General features: G+C 41.1%; 1 protein-coding gene across 1 annotated transcript in view; it reads left to right on the forward strand.

Moving 5' to 3' along the window:
* Positions 1-19,332, forward strand: part of WNT8B (Wnt family member 8B) — an 89,370-nt gene that overhangs the window by 22,504 nt on the left and 47,534 nt on the right. The window lies entirely within an intron of this gene.

The following is a 19,332-nucleotide window of genomic DNA, read 5'->3' on the forward strand; positions in this document are numbered from 1 at the left end:
TTAGAATTCCCAAATGCCACAGAGTTCTACACCAGAAATTGTGGTGAGAGCTGGCTCCCAAGTTCCAGCCTCTAGACCCTTCTCCAGGCCTCCCCATTCTCAGAGGTCCTTGTGCTCCTCCAGGCTAACTCTCTAATCCCCACATTTCAGTTCCAGTTTTGTGCCCTTCAAACAGCCACACCAGGGATGTGGTGACATGTGCACAGGTGGTGCAGTCCACCCTTGGAGGGAAGACCTGGGAAGGGGCCCACACAGGCTCCAGAAGTGGGTTTGAGGCCATTTGGGTAAAAAGTGCTAGGGTTCCAAGTCCCCAAAACCTAGTGGAAAAGGAGGTGAATACAGATTCAGGGTGGACACAGCTGCTTGGTCCCACGGATGCTTCCACCTTACTGAAAGAAGGATCAAAGGGGCCCTAAAACCTGGGACTTGGGACACAGATTCCCCTCCCCTTGGTCCAAGTATGAAAGTGAAAGTCGTTCAGTTGTGTCCGACTGTTTGCAACCCCATGGACTATACAGTCTGTGGAATTCTCTAGGCCAGAATACTGGCGTTGGTAGCCTTTCCTTTCTCCAGGGTATCTTCCAAACCCAGGGATTGGAACCCAGGTCTCCCATATTGCAGGTGGATTCTTTACCAACTGAGCCACAAGGGAAGCCCAAGTATACTACTTGGTCCAAGTATACTAATTTTCAATACTTTTTTTTTTTTACAGAGCAGTATTGCCTTATTTTTTTCCTTCCAGTTATACTGAGATATAGTTGACATACAGCACTGTGTACACATAAGGTATACAGCATACTGATTTGACTTATATACATTTCGTGATGTAAGTCAAATCAGTATGCTGTATCCTGAATATTCACTGGATGAACCGATCCTGCAGCTGAAGCTCCAATACTTTGGCCACCTGTTAGGAAGAGCTGACTCATTGGAAAAGACCCTGACGTTGGGAAAGATTGAAGGCAGGAGGAGAAAGGGACGACAGAGGGTGAGATGGTTGGATGGCATCACCGACTCGATGGACATGAGTCTGAGCAAGCTCCAGGAGTTGGTGATGGATAGGGAAGCCTGGCATGCTGCAGTCCATGAGGGTCACAAAACGTCAGACAAAACTGAGCGACTGAACAACAACATCACGAAATGATAATCACCATAAGTTTAGTGAACATCTACCATCTCATGTGGACAGAAAATTAAAGAAAAAAATGTTTGCCTTGTGATGAGAACTCTTAGGAGTTACTCCCTTAACAACTTTCACATGTAACAAGCAGCAATGTTAATTATGTTTCTCACGTTGCACATCCCTAGTACTTGTTTATCTTATAAATGGAAGTTTGTCCCTCTTGACCACACTCATCAGTTTCCCCCTCTCCTACCCAACACCTCTGGTAACCACAAATCCGATCTCTTTTTCTATGAGTTTGTGTGTTTTTGGAAGGATAACTGACCTGTAACACGATATTAGTTCCTGGTGCACAACACAGTGACTGGGTGTTTCTATACATTACAAAATGGTCACCACTTACTCATTTTTACTAAAGTGATACATATATATAAAGCAGATCAGATGGTAAGGATGAGTTTATCATGGGGAGTCAAATCATTTTCCCTCGCTGAACCACTCCTAGAATTTTCCTCAATAACCCCAGATCATGCTTTCATCTCTGTTTATTTAATTTATCAACTTTATCATCTTTTTTATATAAACAATCTTATTCTACTGAAGGGTGTTAAATAGGAAAGTGACAAGCAGATGTACATTGTAAGAGATCACTGTGGATATAGTGTGGCGAACAGATTACAGGCACAGGAGCAGACACAGGAAACTGTTAGGAAACTATTTCAGATCAAAGGAAAGCTACTGGTGGCAACAGAAAAGCGGGAAGAGGACAAACTGAAGAGATACTTAGGAGTTAGAACCGAGAGGAGAGAGGCGATAGGTGTGGAGAGGAGAAAGAATCAAAGATGAGTCCTTCCTTATCTTTTCCTTTCCTTGGTAGTGCTTACAACAGTTATGATGAATTGGGTATTTGTGTGATTGTTTAATGTTTGCTTTCCCTTCTGGCTTATAAGCAACCCGAGGACAGGGGCCAGTCTTATCCAACACCTTGTTTCTGTGTTCATGTGCTAGCATAGTATGTGACACACAACAGTGTTTAAAAACTGTTTATTGGTTAAATTGTATTTTGGGTTATAAGCATATGGGTTTATGGTGGCATCATTCACCGAGTTCAGGGCATGGAGGAAGAAGAGGAAACGTGGAGAATGAGTTTTGACCATGCTGAGTCGCAGGTTCCTGTGAAACATCCCAGGGGAAGGGTCCTGGAAGCAATTGGAAATACATGTCTAAACCTTGGGAGAGACAGATGAGCTGGAGAGATGTGGGAGTCAGGAGTGTAGAGAAGATGGTTGAAGTCATGGAGGATTTGAGACAGCCAAACCAGAAGCGAGCCCAGCTGGTAAAGAATCCACATGCAATGCAGGAGATCCCAATATGATTCCTGTGTTGGGAAGATCCCCTGAAAAATGAATAGGTTACCCACTCCAGTATTCTTGGGCTTTCTTGATGGCTCAGATGGTAAAGAATCCGCCTGCAATGTGGGAGACCTGGGTTCAATCCCTGGGTTGGGAAGATCCCCTGGAGGAGGGCATGGCAACTCATTCCAGTATTCTAGCCTGGAGAATCCCGTTGGATAGAGGAGCCTGGTGGGCTGCGGTCCATGGGGTTGCAAAGAGTTGGACATGACTGAGCAACTAATCACACAAACCAGAAGCTTAGAATAAGGAAAGAGATCCTAGGAGAGTACTCTGAGGAAGTAATATTTAAGGATTGCGCAGAAGAGTAGCAATTGACAAAGGACATAGAGAAATGGCCAGAGTGTTCTAGGTAGGAGGAAAACCAGGAGAAATTGGAGTCTGAAGTTTAAGAGAAGAATTTTAAGAAAGAAGGAGGGGTCAACATGTCCAATGTTCCATCTAGGAACTCAAGCAAGGAAGGTAACCAATAATCAGGGTCAGTTCAGTGGTGGGTAAAAATGCCAGAGTGAATTAAGGTGAAAGTGGAAAGAAAATTAATTTAGCAAATGTAAGTGGCTCATTCAAACTCACTTATCAGACTCATTCACTGTCATCTTTAAAATCAGTTTAGATTTCAGAGAGGATAAAATGAATAACTTGAATTTTAAAAAAAAGAGAGAGAGAGGGACAATAGAGTCTGACTGTAATCAAGCCTCACCTCTCATCGGTAGGTGAGGGGAATACCAGGGAGGTGAGGCTAGGACTGAGGAGGCGGCTCTGGGGTGCATGCCTATAAGGGGGAGGAGAGTAGCGTAGAAAACTCCGGTGAGTTCCTCATTTCACCCTGCGTGTGCTAAATTGCTTCAGTCGTGTCTGATTCTTTTGCAACTCCATGGACTGTAGCCCTCCAGGCTCCTCTGTCCAGGGGACTCTCCAGGCAAGAATCCTGGAGTAGGTTGCTGTGCCCTCCCCCAGGGATTCTTCCCTCTGATTAGTTCATCATTTTGCCTTACGTTAGCCCTGCTGCTGCTAAGCTGCTAAGTCACTTCAGTCATGTCCGACTATGCGCGACCCCATAGATGGCAGCCCACCAGGCTCCCCCGTCCCTAGCATTCTCCAGGCAATAACACTGGAGTGGGTTGCCATTTCCTTCTCCAATGCATGAAAGTGAAAAGTAAAAGTGAAGTTGCTCAGTCGTGTCCAACCCTCAGCAACCCCATGGACTGCAGCCTTCCAGGCTCCTCCATCCATGGGATTTTCCAGGCAAGAGTACTGGAGTGGGGTGCCATTGCCTTCTCCGAGGTCAGCCCTAATCCTCACCTAATTACCTGAGGAAAAAGGTCAAAGGACTTATTACCAGGGTTTAGCTGATGGAATACCACCTCTCACAAATAGATTTTGTTAAGGTCCTCACTCAAGCAGCAAGAAGATAAAGCTCTGCTGAGAAATTTTAGAACGTTTCACTCAGCTTCTCAGTTTCTCCTCTGCAAAGAAGCTAACCAGTGATGAGAGCAAAGAATGTCGAACAACAACTAAACTTCCTTTCGTTGAGAAATTGAGATTAGGAATACCAGACCACCTGACCTGCCTCTTGAGAAATCTGTATGCAGGTCAGGAAGCAACAGTTAGGACTGGACATGGAACAACAGACTGGTTCCAAATAGGAAAAGGAGTACGTCAAGGCTGTATATTGTCACCCTGCTTATTTAACTTCTATGCAGAGTACATCATAAGAAACGCTGGGCTGGAGGAAACATAAGCTGGAATCAAGACTGCCAGGAGAAATATCAATAACCTCAGATATGCAGATGACACCACCCTTATGGCAGAAAGTGAAGAGGAACTAAAAAGCCTCTTGGTGAAAGTGAAAGAGGAGAGTGAAAAAGTTGGCTTAAAGCTCAACATTCAGAAAACAAAGATCATGGCATCCAGTCCCATCACTTCATGGCAAATAGATGGGGAAACAGTGGAAACAGTGTCAGACTTTATTTTTTGGGGTTCCAAAATCACTGAAGATGGTGACTGCAGCCATGAAATTAAAAGACGCTTACTCTTTGGAAGAAAAAAGTTATGACCAACCTAGATAGCATATTCAAAAGCAGAGACATTACTTTGCCGACTAAGGTTGGTCTAGTCAAGGCTATGGTTTTTCCAGTAGTCATGTATGGATGTGAGAGTTGGACAGTGAAGAAGGCTGAGCGCTGAAGAATTGATGCTTTTGAACTGTGGTGTTGGAGAAGACTCTTGAGAGTCCCTTGGACTGCAAGGAGATCCAACCAGTCCATTCTGAAGGAGCTCAGCCCTGGGATTTCTTTGGAAGGAATGATGCTAAAGCTGAAACTCCAGTACTTTGGCCACCTCATGTGAAGAGTTGACTCATTGGAAAAGACTTTGATGCTGGGAGGGATTGGGGGCAGGAAGAGAAGGGGACAACGGAGGATGAGATGGCTGGATGGCATCACTGACTTGATGGATGTGAATCTGAGTGAACTCCGGGAGTTGGTGATGGAGAGGGAGGCCTGGCGTGCTGCAATTCATGGGGTCGCAAAGAGTCGGACACGACTGAGCGACTGAACTGAACTGAACATTTTTTTGTGGTTCAAGAATTTGATTTGTTGTGTATAATCATTTGTGCCCCTTACCTTGTTAAATTGATGTTGGGAAGAACTAATAAAAACATTTGTGTGAACTGCTTCAACCTTAAGCAACCTTAAAATCAATGATAAGAATACAAGCGGATACTTCCTTCCTTAAGGGTTAATAAATTAAACATTAACCTAAAGTGCCGCTTACTCCTGGAGGCTTACGCATTCAGCCCAGTTGCTAACTAGAAAAATGGGAAGATAAGGTATAGATTCTGGCCCTGATCTTGAAATTTCCTGATCCAAAATTTCCAGCTTTTTGGGAAAGCTGGCATGAACAATGACATTCCAAGCCTTAAGTACAGAAAACCAGATCCTCACAACAGCCCTGACACCTGAGGTCTCAGACCAACCTCCTCGTGACACTGGATCCTAATAGCCCTTCAGTAAGGAGGAACCACATTCCACCAACTTTGCCTAGGTAGCCTGTTCTCAGTTCTTTTGCTTCCTAAAGGCTCTACATTCCTTGTTTAAGGTTCAGAAAGAGCCTCTTCTTCGTTGCATTCTCTATGCCCATTTCCACCACCTTGTAATCAATCTCTCCTACCACATAACTTCTTGTTCTGGACAGGTTAAAGTTGATTTGAAAAGAAAGCTAAGAGAAGAGAGTACAGAAAGTCAAATTTCTACTCAGAAAGCAATATCTCCATGGCACGTATGAGATTCTTTACTAATAGGCACAGTAGTTCAGAAATCAGGCAAAATTAGAAATAAGTTATAAGAAAGCTGTCCTTTCAATGTACTTCAGTAACAGTGAAGATGTTTTTGCATATATATTTTTCACAAAGCTCTCGCAGTGGACATATGTGATAATGAGGATTAAGGGGCTTAGAGGCAGGCTCACAAATACCGGAGATTGGAGTCCAAAAAGATAAGTCTGTGTTTCCTTTAATCTTTACCCATCTCTTTACTCCAGTTAAGTGTTCCTGGACCCCATAAACATTTTTCTATTAATGTTTCCACATATCTTCATAATTTCCAAGAAGGTCCTTAAGTCTGTCCCTAAAATTCATTCATTCAATTTATTTTTTATTTTCCTTTTATTTTCCACCACTGAGCCAAGCATTGCCGATACAAACAGAAATTAGACATGATCCTCAACGTCGAGGAGCTTATGGTTTACTGGTGATTCAAGAAAAAAGAAATTCAAACACCTCTGGAGATCTAAAAGCATTTTTAGAAATATAACGTGATAACATCTGTATCTTGTTTTGTAGATAAGTTAACATCTTCTGATTTTGTATTATTGAAATCATGACTCCAAGTATCCACCTGTGTACGCACGTAACCTTAGATGTTTACACGGTTAAATTTTAAACTGGTCCTTAAATAGAAGGGTTTTGCAATTCATTAATTTTTGAGTTTGTTTCTGAGGTATTTCTTAATACTGAAGCACTTACTGGATGATTTAAACATACTCACAAATTTTGAGAGTCAAAAGCCAACTCTGAAAATAAGTACAGTGTACAGTGTTCAAGAATTTCCTGTTCTCCTTAGCTTTGATGGCTTTGTTTGCCTTGTTCAAAGAGATATTTGACCATTATGTAGAACTCATATTTAACAGACAGCTTTACAAAGCTGAGTTGTGATATCTTCTCTTTTGCTGATCCATTTTACCATCTAAAGAGTGCTTTTACAGTTTAGCATCTGGGCTTCTTGCTTCAAACACGTGGGGCTTGAAATCGAGATACACAGTTAAAGTGAAACAAAAGTTCATGATGCTTCACCATAATTATTTAATATTTATTGTATACCTTTCATTTTTCTAATTATTAACTCAAAGTTTTGGCTCAAATGATTCTAACCTGTAATCTGTATACAATCAGTCTTAAAGAATGCTGAGTACATTAACCCAGAGGTAGAGGTAGCCTTGGAGAAGGCAATGGCACCCCACTGCAGTACTCTTGCCGGAAAAATCCCATGGACAGAGGAGCCTGGAAGGCTGCAGTCCATGGGGTCGCTAGGAGTCGGACAGGACTGAGCAACTTCACTTTCACTTTTCACTTTCATGCATTGGAGAAGGAAATGGCAACCCACTCCAGTGTTCTTTCCTGGAGAATCCCAGGGATGGGGGAGCCTGGTGGGCTGCCATCTATGGGGTCGCGCAGAGTTGGATGTGATTGAAGCGACTTAGCAGCAGCAGAGGTAGCCTATGAACTTAAAATCAAGTTATCTTGTAGAAAATAAATACTCCAATTTCGTTTCATTCTTTCATTCACACACATTAATTCAGGGCCTTCCAAAGGATAGGAACTGTTCTAGGTGTTGAAAAGACATCAGTGAACAAAACAGGCTCCCCTAGGGAGCTCATTTTACTGGAGCTTACATTCATTTGACCAAAACCCCCGAACAGCCAATTTTGAGAAGGGACTCCACTTTTCATGGAGGAAGGGAGACAAATGACAGTAATCCCAAATCATTTGAAAGCTGCAGCATGGCAGAGTCAAAGGGCCTCTGGATTTGCAATCAGGCGACATTGATCATAGACGTCCTATACTCATTTTCCTTGTTGTTTTCTGGGTCTTAGTTTTCTCATCTATTAAATAATGGCATTAAATTTCATAATCTCAAGAGTCTCTTCTGGAGTGAATAGTCTATTAGTTTATAATATGTAACAGGCATTTACTTGATTAAGGTAAATTCACATACAGTGAAATGCACAGATTATAGAGATATCTTTTTCAAAAGTACAGAAATGTCTGGGAGCCATCTTCAACTTCTCTACCTTCTGTTGCTACAGTATGGTGTAGAAGTGTATTTTATGTTCAGAGTAATGATCCTGAGGCATTGCATGATGCTGAGTCAGTAAGACAAGGTTTAATTATGTTCATTAGACTACCTACTAAAGCAAGAAAATGACTAAGGCAATATAGAGAGATTTCAAACAAAATTGTCTTCTCATAACCCATAGTTAATTAGAAACCCAATTGACTAGTATGCTCCTGTCCAAGAGTTGACAGTTTTCAGACTTCTTTATTCTTCTTTACAACCGTGACCAAGTCACTGATCCAGATCCCAGCCATTTCACACTGATTCCACTAAAATCAGTGGATTATGCCTCCTTCAAACTACATGAGACAAACCAAGAACTTCCAGATGTACAAGCTGGATTTAGAAAAGGCAGAGGAATCAGAGATCAAATTGCCAAAATCCGTTGGATCATAGAAAAAGCAAGAGAATTCCAGAAAAACTTCTGCTTCACTGACTATGCTAAAGCCTTTGACTGTGTATATCACAACAAACTGGAAAGTTCTTAAAGTGATGGGAATACCAGATCACCTTGCCTGCCCCTGAGAAATCTGCATGCAGGTCAAGAAGCAACAGTTAGAACTGGACATGGAACAATGGACTGGTTCCAAACTGGGAAAGGAGTACGTCAAGACTATGATTTGTCAACCTGCTTATTTAACTTATATGCAGAGTACATCATGAAAAATATCAGTTGAAGGATAAGCTGGAATCAAGATTACTGATAATCAATAACCTCAGATATGCAGATGATACTATCCTAAAGGTAGAATGCAAAGAGGAACTAAAGAGCCTCTTGTAGGTGAAAGAGGAGAGTGAAAAAGCTGACCTAAACTCAACATTCAAAAAATGAAGATCATGGCACCCAGTCCCATCACTTAATGGCAAATAGATGGGAAAACAATGGAAACAATGACAGACTTTATTTTCTTGGGCTTCAAAATCACTGTGGACGGTGACTGCAGCCATGAAATTAAGACAGTTGCTCCTTGGAAGGAAAGTTATGACAAACCTAGAAGGCATATTAAAAAGCAGAGATATTACTTTGCTGATGACGGTCCATATAGTCAAAGCTATGGTTTTTCCAGTAGTCATGTACGGATGTGAAAGCTGAACAATAAAAAAAGCTGAGCACTGAAGAATTGATGCCTTCTCAACTGTGGTGCTGGAGAAGACTGTTGAGAGTCCGTTGGACAGCAAGGAGATCAAACCAGTCAATCCTAAAGGAAATCAACCCTGAATATTCAACTGATCCTGAAGCTCCAATACTTTGGCCACCTGTTGGCTCAGTTCCAAGAGCTGACTCATTGGAAAAGACCCCGATGCTGGGAAAGATTGAAGGCAGGAGAAGGGGACGAGAGAGGATGAGATGGTTGGATGGCATCACTGACTCAATGGACATGAGTCTGAGCAAGCTCTGGGAGTTGGTGATGGACAGGGAAGCTTGGCGTGCTACAGTCCATGGGGCTGCAAACAGTCAGACACTACTGAGCAACTGAACAACAACCACCACCAAAACAATCACTTCAGAGACAGAAAAAAAATTATTTAAATAAGAAACAGACTTATATAAGACTTATATAAGTCTTATTATGTTAAATAAGAAACAGATTGCGTGAAGTGATTCTGAGTTGTGTGTGTGTGTATGTGTGTGTTTTAAATGAAGGGGCCAAGGCCCAGGATAGGTTAGACACTTAAAGAACAGGCATTTGAGATAGAACAGACACTAAGAGACAGCTCAGTAGACAGAAGGCATATAAAGTGGTAGGTGCTCAGGAGAGCTGGGCATTTTTTCAGGAGACTAGAAGCAAGCCTGGAAGACATTTAAAGAGGCAAGGGCTGGAGTAGGAAAACATATTTATTAAAGAGGCAGGAAAAGGGAGTATCTTGTCAGGGGCCTGGGTAGGAAGAAAGAACATGCATTCCTCTTCTCCATGTGAAAGAAAGAGAGAAAGAAAGAAAAAATATGAGCAAAGCGATAAAGTTCTGAGTTTTGTTTTACAACATTCCAGATGTATTCTATCAAGTATATGTGCAACTAAAAAGAAAGTGAAAATAAGAAATAAAACATCTATTTTCCAAGTATGCTTTTACTTCAATAAATCTTAATCCTTTCTAAATTCTAAGCATTAAAATATGCTAAATAAGGGTCTCTGGCAAACATGCCTCGCTGATGAGGCTGAGTGTTGGAAGATCTACAGTGGCGCTAGAGGTAAAGAACACATCTGCCAGGGCAGGAGACATAAGAGACGCGGTTCAATTCCAGGGTCGGGAAGATCTCCTGGAGGAGGGCGTGGCAACCCATTCCAGTACTCTTGCCTGGAGAATCCCATGGCCAGAGGAGCCTGACGGAGAATCCCCAGTCCATAGGGTCACAAGGAGTCGGACATGACACAGCGACTTAGGACGGACAGACGGAAAACATGCCTCACTGATGAAGCTGAGTGTTGGAAAGGCAAGACTGTCCTCCTCCTCAATTCATGGTATCTAAGGAGCTAAAGCGGAGAAGGCCATGGCACCCCACTCCAGTACTCTTGCCTGGAAAATCGCATGGACGGAGGAGCCTGGAAGGCTGCAGTCCATGGGGTGACTAAGAGTCGGGCACGACTGAGCGACTTCACTTTGACTTTTCACTTTCATGCATTGGAGAAGGAAATGGCAACCCACTCCAGTGTTCTTGCCTGGAGAATCCCAGGGACGGGGGAGCCTGGTGGGCTGCCGTCTATGGGACACGACTGAAGTGACTTAGCAGCAAGGAGCTAAAGCACCACAAGAATTCTTTGAAATCTTAAAGGACACGTATACTGGCTTGATTCTTATAGAAGAATAAAGTTAGATTTCAAAATGGCTTTGGTCTTCAATATTTGATTATAACATTCAGGGAGAATTTGAAGTCTGGCCTATTATTTTAAAGCTGTATTCATTCACCAACTGGGTGCATTTACAAGTCACGCATTCCAAAAGTATAACTTTCTTTCATAGGATACCTTTTGAAACATTCATCTTGGCCATCATTCAGTGAAGAAATCTTACTTTCCTCGTGTATGAATCATAATATCTCCTCAGAAGTTACTGTCCACAATAGCATTTCCACTTTTTGAAAAAACTAGACTAATTTCCTCCCTTCATGTTGCCTCTGATTAGACCTTCTCTTCTGTTTTCCTTTTCTGAAACTACTTCCTTCCACTGCTCAGTTAAATCAGTCTTTTAGAAACATTATTTTTTATCCCTTTCTCTTTCCTGGCTCTCTACCTCTCATTCTCTTAAAACACCTCTCATTATTCAGTCAGGCCAAACATTCATGTTGACCAGGCAGTGCACATCCAACAATGTAGGCGTCTGAAGGCTAGAAGAGATCTAGGCTTGGAACCTTCAGTCAAGAGGCTTTCAGTCTGGTTAGGGAGACAGCAAGCATATCGGAGCAAACAAAACCACAAGGAAACCAGGACACTAGACCCTGTGATCTGGCTAACAGATCTGAGCTCTAGAGTTCAGAAAACCAAGCAGCCTGAAGTTGCAAAGCAGAGAAACAAATCCACACCATCATCTGCCAAGAAATCGTACACAAATCTGCAGAGACACAGACCCTGCCCAGTGTGACTTCCCAGCTTTTGAACCAATATGGAACTGTTACAAAACAAGAAGAGAAGGCAACCTGATAGACTATGATTTTATGTACACTTTTAGCATCTTCTTTCTGGCTGTATTAATTTGTTAGCTGGATCACTAAAGATGATCAGGCCATTGAAAAAGGTGTCCATAAATATCAGAAACATGAGTGTGTGAGTGTGAGAAATAGACAGACAGAGATGGAAGGAGACTTAGCCAGGTAGGAATCAATCAAAAGGTGAATAATCAGAATACAATGTGCCCCAACCTGCTCCATCAATATAGCCAATGTGTCACTGTGGAGAAATAGCACCATTTAAGAGGTCTGATATATTAATTAATGCTTGAATTATCATATAAAAAATAAATCTTTCCAAGATCTACCTTACAGCAGGTACTACCTGAGATAGATACTGGGAAATGGGGACCATTCTAGTCTTTTCCTGAGCAAGACTGTCACAGAGATTGGCATTTAACGTCAGCAGACGGCTTGGCCATGCCTGCGTACCTAGTCATCCCAGTTTATTCTAGTTTCACAGCGAGGAGACTTTTGGTTTCTATCCTATCCGGCGCAATGTTCCTTCCACCTCGTGCCTTTCTATAAGGATGTTTAGTAAGGTCACCCCACACAGGTTAAGGAAAGAAAACTGCCTCACCTAAAAATGTAAGGAAATGGTGCTCTCTGCAGGACAAAATGGTAATCGCAGCCCCAGTGACCCTTGAGGATGGCGTCGTGCTTTTTCTCTCCACAATGTGGCGCTGCTGTTCTAAACGTCGTTTTTCAGCCAGTTTTGGGTGGGAAAGAGGGTGATGGGGACAGTGAAGATATAGGGTGGGAAGTACAAGCGAATTAGGAGGAGAGATTGGCTAAGGAAGAAAGCAGACTCTTTCTGCCAGAGAGGGCTTGCCTGGCAACTCAAATCAGACCCATTCCAATTAGAGTTACCCCTGAACCCAAATAATTCATTTTGGATCATTTAATCCAATGGTTCCCAAACCTTCCTGACTAACGGAATCACCAGGGAACTTTTTTTTAAAAAGATGTAGATCCCCAGATTCTACCCTCAAGAAACTCTGATTCATAAATCTGGGGAGGAGCCCAGCCATTTGGGTTTTTAAAAAGCTCTCCCAGAGATCATTGGTGTTTCATTTATACAAGTTTTAGAGAGGAAAACAGAATTTTTAAGAGGAATCAATTCTTGCAGCATACCGTTTCCATTTCTCAATTCAATAACAACCAATGCCATGAGAATCTATTCTGTGGTTATGAGAATCTATTCCAGAGTTCTCTAGGAAATCAGAGCACAGTTGATTGACGATGCCCATCTGTCTCCTTGAAGTGCTTACTAAACAGACCTCTATTCCGTGTTTCCTCTCGCCATGGGCAAAGACTGTGACCCAACAGAACCATAATTCCCTAGTACCAGACCACACTATCTCCTTTCCAGGCACTGATCACCCCAGTTAGAGACCAGAGGTGGTCTGGCTAACTTTGGCATCATTCAGAACTGAGTTTGAATCCTAACCCAACAACTGATCGGCTATAGGGCATTTACAATTTTACCTAACCTTTCTGAACCTTTATTTATAATAGGAGGTAGTCATACTTGATTCTGAAGGCTGTAGAAGACTCAAATGAGGTGATTTAAAGTCCATACATCCTGCCTGGCACAGGATGGTTAATGAACGGTATTTATTACTGGCAGTAGTAGTCATGCTACCTGGGATCTCTGGAACTTCTCTCCAGCACCCGTACAATCTAAGAATTCTCTACATACATATTTTTTGCATCCTAATGACCTGTTTTGAGAAAGACTGCTCAGCCTTGTTTCTAATAACCTGTTTAAAAAGTAAGGAAAGTGTCCTTCCCTTCTCTGAATCATAGCAGATAGACAAAATGAATATCTTTAGCAATCCTTAATCCCCCAATCATTCATGTTAGAATGATACCATTGGAACCTACCTTAGCAGGAGTTTCAGGTTTTGGTGAGTGATCGAATCCTCCAGAGCACATATTAAAAGTGCAGTTTCCTAGGCTATGGCTCATGATTCTTGATTAAGTTAACCTGGCACGGAGGCCAGGCATCATCACTTCAACAGTCCTCACACTTGCACCGTGAAAAACATGGTCTTAGAAATAACTTAGTCCCAGGTGATGGGTGTTAACAAAACAGGGTGGTGATCCTCTTGCAATATATATGTCTGTCGAATCAGGTTGTACACCTTAAACTTCTACAATGTTATATATCAATTATATTTCAATAAAATGGGAAAAATTACCCAGTTCCAGGGTATCAAACTCAAAACCTTCCAGAAGCCAAGCAGATTGTGCATGTACAGGAAGGGACAGGGTGTCAGGTAAAAATGGTGTGATGCTTACCAAATGGAACTGGAAAGCCCATGCCCTATCTTCTTTACTTTTAAAAAATTAAGTTACAATGCATTTGGAAACAATTTGCTAGACAAAAGGAATTTGTCTCTGAGCATAGGAAGGTAAAATGACTTGCTCTTTATCACTTGAGGAGTGGTGGAGCAATACTCACTTTGTGAATGTCCTGGTTACTGTGCCATGGTGACAGCCTCTTGAGTGGAACTCAATAGTGTCCTTTTTTGGCCTGAGACTAAATTTTATATCCAGTTGGAGAAAAGGAAAAACAGCATTGAGAGAGCACAGCTCAGAGGGTGACTCCAGCCTAGGATGTTCCCCTAAATAAACCTTTTTTTTTTTTAAGCAAAGAAGCCTAGAGTTCACAGAGGAGGTCTTTATCCAGTGTTCCTGAGTGCCAAGACCTCTCAAACTGCAGAGAGATATGTGCCATCAATTATTTTTAATGGACTTTAACACTACTTAAATGTTTATTTTCAAAGCAACCAGAAGCAGCTTGTTTCCTTCCTGAGAGAACTCTCCACCTGGTGTATGCTGTGCTTAGTTGCTCAGCTGTGTCCACCTGGTAATGGTGGTCATAGAGCCGAGGAAAGACAGAGTCTGATTAAACAGGGGAAGGGAGCAATGTCAGGAAACTGTGAGAAAGCAAGACATGGCATTTTTACACATGACTCGCCTGTCTCATATAATTTTAGGAAAACCAACATCCCATAAAAATAAGCAACAGAAAAGCATCAAGATTAAACCCAATAAAGGTTATCATGAGGAAAAGGAGAATGAGAAGCAGATAACATTTTTACAAACAGTGAAAATGAAAGCTATTATATTCTGCTCCAAAATGAACTGAAAAACACTTTTAAATGATACAAGACATAAAATAGTAGTAGAAATCAGAAGTAGAGGTACTTGAAATAAAGTGACAGAAGTCATAAAAGAACTAGAAATAAAAGAAAAAATTCAGAGACCGGAACACCAGAGTGAACAAACAAACAGAAAACACCATAACAGACATAGAAGGTGAAAAAGAAGGAAACTTTAAAATCAAAAAGAAATTTAAAATATTAAAGAGAAAGTAACAAATATTAAAGGCAAACTAAAGTGAAAGTCGCTCAGTCATGTCTGACTCTTTGCAACCCCATGGTCTATACAGTCCATGGAATTCTCCAGGTTGGAATAGTGGAGTGGGTAGCCTTACCTTTCACCAGGGGATCTTTCCAACCCAGGGATTGAACCCAGGTCTCCCACACTGCGAGCGGATTCTTTACCAACTGAACCACAAGGGAAGCCCCTAAAAGACAAACTAAGGACATCCAATATTGCAATGATAGTTTTATACTATCATAGTTGGGAGAGATCCCAATTAAATTGGGAACATAAATGTTTAAAATTTTTAAATAAAAAAAATTTTTTTTTAGTTTTTTAGTTTATCGTAAACTAAAAAGGATTATAATTCATTCAATGATTTTGAAGTTTTTCATTGATTAGAACCCAAATCCCCCTTTCCTGGGACTTATCATGTGAACCAGTCATTCCATTTCTAAGTATTTACCTCCAAATAAATGAAAGTATATGTTCATACAAAGACTTGTATTAAATGTTAATAGCAGCTTTCTTTGTAAAAACTAAGAACTGGAAGGGCTTCCCTGGTGGATCAGTGGTAAAAAATCCACCTGCAATGCAGGAGACCAGGTTCAGTCCCTGGGTTGGGAAGATCCCCTGAAGAAGGAAATGGCAATCCACTCCAGTATTTTTGCCTGGGAAATCCCATAGACAGAGGAGCCTGGTGGGCTACAGTCCATGGCTTTGCAAAAGAGTCGGACATAACTTTGCAATTAAACAGCTGGAAACAACCCTTATGACCATCTACAGGTGAATAGGTAAGCAAAATGTGGTACATTCATGCAAAGGAATACTACTTAGCAAAAGGAAAAGAAAAGAAATGAACTTGGTAAATGAACAATTTGGAAAAACCTCAAAAACATTATATTGAATGAAATAGCACAGACAAAAAAAGTACATACTGTATATGATTCTATCCATATAAAAAATTCTAGGGCTTCCTTGGTGGTCCAGTGGTTAAGAATCTGCCTGCCAACGCAGGAGACATGGGTTTGATCCCTAGTCTGGGAAGATTCCACATGCTGTGGAGCAGCTAAGCCTGTGTGCTACAACTATTGAGCCTGTACTCTAGAACCCAGGAGCCGAAACAAATGAGCCCACGTGCCGCAACTATTGAAGTCCTCACGCCCCACAGCCTGTGCTCCACAAGAAGAAAAGCTACTGCAATGAGAAACCCACGTACTGCAACTAGAGAGTAGCCCTTGCTCATTGTAGCTAGAGAAAAGTCCTTGAAACAACAAAGACCCAGCACAGCCAAAAATAAATAAATTTCTTTTTAATTATAAAAAATGCAGACTAATCTAGAGTGATAGAAAGATGAGTGGTTGCTTGGAAAATGTAATAAGAAACGGGGGTGGGGAGTAGAAGTTGGTGACATGGTATCGTATAACTGAAATTTTCTAGGAGAGTAGAATGTAAGTGTCCACACACAAGAGAAAAAATGAATATGCAAGGTGATGGATATGTTCATTAACGAATGGGAGGGAGCCTTTCATATGTACATGTATATTAAATCATCAAGATGTACATTTTAAATATCTTACAATTTTATTTGTCAGTTATACCTCAATATGGCTGAATTACAGAGAGAGAGAGAGAAAGACTAGGGAAATGACTGATAAAGAAGGGATAACCATGACTAGTGGGAAACACATCAATAAATCACCCTCACAGGGAGCCAGCAAGGCTGGTGCTCAGAAAACCTAAGTAGTTAAGCAGTTCAGGCAATGGCCAGGCCAAAGGCATCTAAAGCCGTAGGTGAGGTGTCACGTCATCACGGCTCCTCTAGCACATTAGCAAAGGTATGGGCATTTGGGTGAGAATAGTTTCGTGTATTGCTTGGTGCTTTTTTTTTTTTTTTTTAATAAATATGAAATGTATTTCTTCAGAAGTCTAGAGTAAAATAAAACACCAGAGGGTTTCTTGAAGGGCTGGCTTTTGGACAGGCAGAGACCATTAGATACCGTGTTTCAGTCTTGCAGAACTTAAGCTGAATAGTTACCATGGGTCTCCTTGACTTGTCCTGTAATTGACTGTACTAAGGCATTCTTCTCTCTCTCCAGCCTGTCCTTTGGCAGATTGCAGCTGCTGACACAAAATAGCTTCCCTTTATTACCCTTTCCTTTATTTCCTCTTTTTTTTAAAAAATTGTGATTAAAAATATATAAAATTTACCATCTTAACCATTTTTAATGGTATATTTCAGAAATGTTAAGTATAATTCTCATCATTGTGAAACAGATCCATTCTATTTCCTCTTGCCCCAAACCATCTCCTTTTCTATTCTCCACTTTCCCTTAATAAGCATCCTACTTTTCAATTCAAAATCTCAGAAACAACCTTTGTCTACTTCTATTCCACTTACTAATTCCAGTCAGTTCCATCTGTAAGTTGTGTTAGAGGCTGTAAGTCAGCCTCCTAACTTTCTCATCTCATCAATTCCTTCCTTTCTCATCTCTGTCTCTATCCTAGTCTAAAGCCTTATTACTTCTTGCCTGGATAACTAAGAGTTTTATAAGTGATTATCTTATCTCCAGGATCTCTCCCCATAAAGCATCTGCTTGCAATGCAAGAGACCAGGGTTCGATTCCTGGGTTGGGAAGATCCCCTGGAGAAGGAAATGGCAATCCACTCCAGCCCGCTTGCCTGGAAAATCCCATGGATGGAGGAGCCTGATAGGCTACAGTCCACGGGGTCGCAAAGAGTCGGACACAACTGAGCGACTTCACTTTCACCAAATTAACATTTTTAATAAAAGTGTTTAAGCCTAGTATTCATCTGCTCAGAAAAATCTTCCATGACTCCTCTATAAAATAACATATGGTGTCCTTAGCCTATCATACAAGGGTCTGCGTGATGTGCCATAAATTATCTTTCTAGCCTCTTCACTAATAAGCATGGTGCAACTTCAGAGGACTGAGAAGAAAAGAACCATTGTCAGTGTACAAAGCAGAGAACACATCTTCATCGAGACCATTCCATAACAGCATATGGCACCAATTTCACCAGCGCTCTTGTTTCAAAGAATGCCTTTCCCTTTCTCCGTGTAATGTAAGTGTACAAGCCATTGTGAAATCATAGGCATTAAAAGTTATATGTTCATGTTTCTTGTGTGCCTACATTATTTTTCTTTTGGAAATAAAACTAATTTCCTTGGACAATCGTAGAACCAATGTACTGGAAAAAGTCTTCATATCTGTCAACTTTTCTTTTCATCTACTGCTACCACTTTTGGCCAAACCACCATCATCTATTTGCACCTCCACAGAAGTCTCCTAAATGTTTCTCTCTGTTTCTATTCAATCATTTGTCTAAAGTGTTCTTCACACAGCAACCAGAATACATTTTTCAATAATGTTAACCATATTATGATACTACTCCCCTGCTTAAAATCCTCCTATGACTTCCCATTGTCTTAGAAGCAAATCCAAATATCTTGCAGGCTCTTCCTGATCTAGTTTATTCTATCTATTTGACCTTACCTCCAACTATTCTCCCCTTTCTGCTTACTAGGCCTCAGCCACACAGGTTTTCTTTTGGGTCCATAAATCTGCCTGACTTGTTCCTACCTCTGAACCTTTGCATCTACTGCTCCGCTCACTGAAATGCTCCTCTGTGAACCCATGCCTGGTGGCTCCTTCCTGTCCTTCATGTCTCATTTCATACATTCCTCTCTTCAGAAATTCCTTCCATCACCACCTGATCTAACGTAGGTCTCTGGTCATTTATTTTTTTAAACTGAAGTATAGTTGATTTACAGCGTTATGCCAATCTCTGTTGTACAGCAACGTGACTCACTTATACACATATATACATTCTTTTTTTATATTCATTTCCGTTATGCTTTATCCCACGATACTGAATATAGTTCCCTGTCCTATTAGTCATCAGTCATTTCTTATTAATTATCTTGTTTGGTAGCATGTATCATCTGAAATTGCTGTGTCATTTATTCATTATTTGTCTCCTCCACCATCACCACCTCTGTAATGTGAAGTTCTGCGACATAAGTTCATTTCTACGTTTTCACAGCTGTCTCTCTTGTGCATAGAACAGAGGCACTCGTTAAATATGTGTTGAATGAATGAACGAACTACTTCCAAGCAGACTAAAGGGAAACATCCTTAAACATCTCCAGAGATGATACCACCATTTTTCTGAAAATGAATTCCAGCATCCAATAACTTTTAGTTGTCAGAAAGTTCTTTCTAATATCCAACCTAAATCCTTTCTAAAGCAATTTCTGTCTCTTCCTATTTGGTTCTCAATGGAGTCATTAAACTGTCTGCTTACAGTCAGTCATAAATTTGT

This window comes from Capricornis sumatraensis, chromosome 23 (assembly GCF_032405125.1).
Source record: "Capricornis sumatraensis isolate serow.1 chromosome 23, serow.2, whole genome shotgun sequence".
Taxonomy (NCBI): Eukaryota; Metazoa; Chordata; class Mammalia; order Artiodactyla; family Bovidae; genus Capricornis; species Capricornis sumatraensis.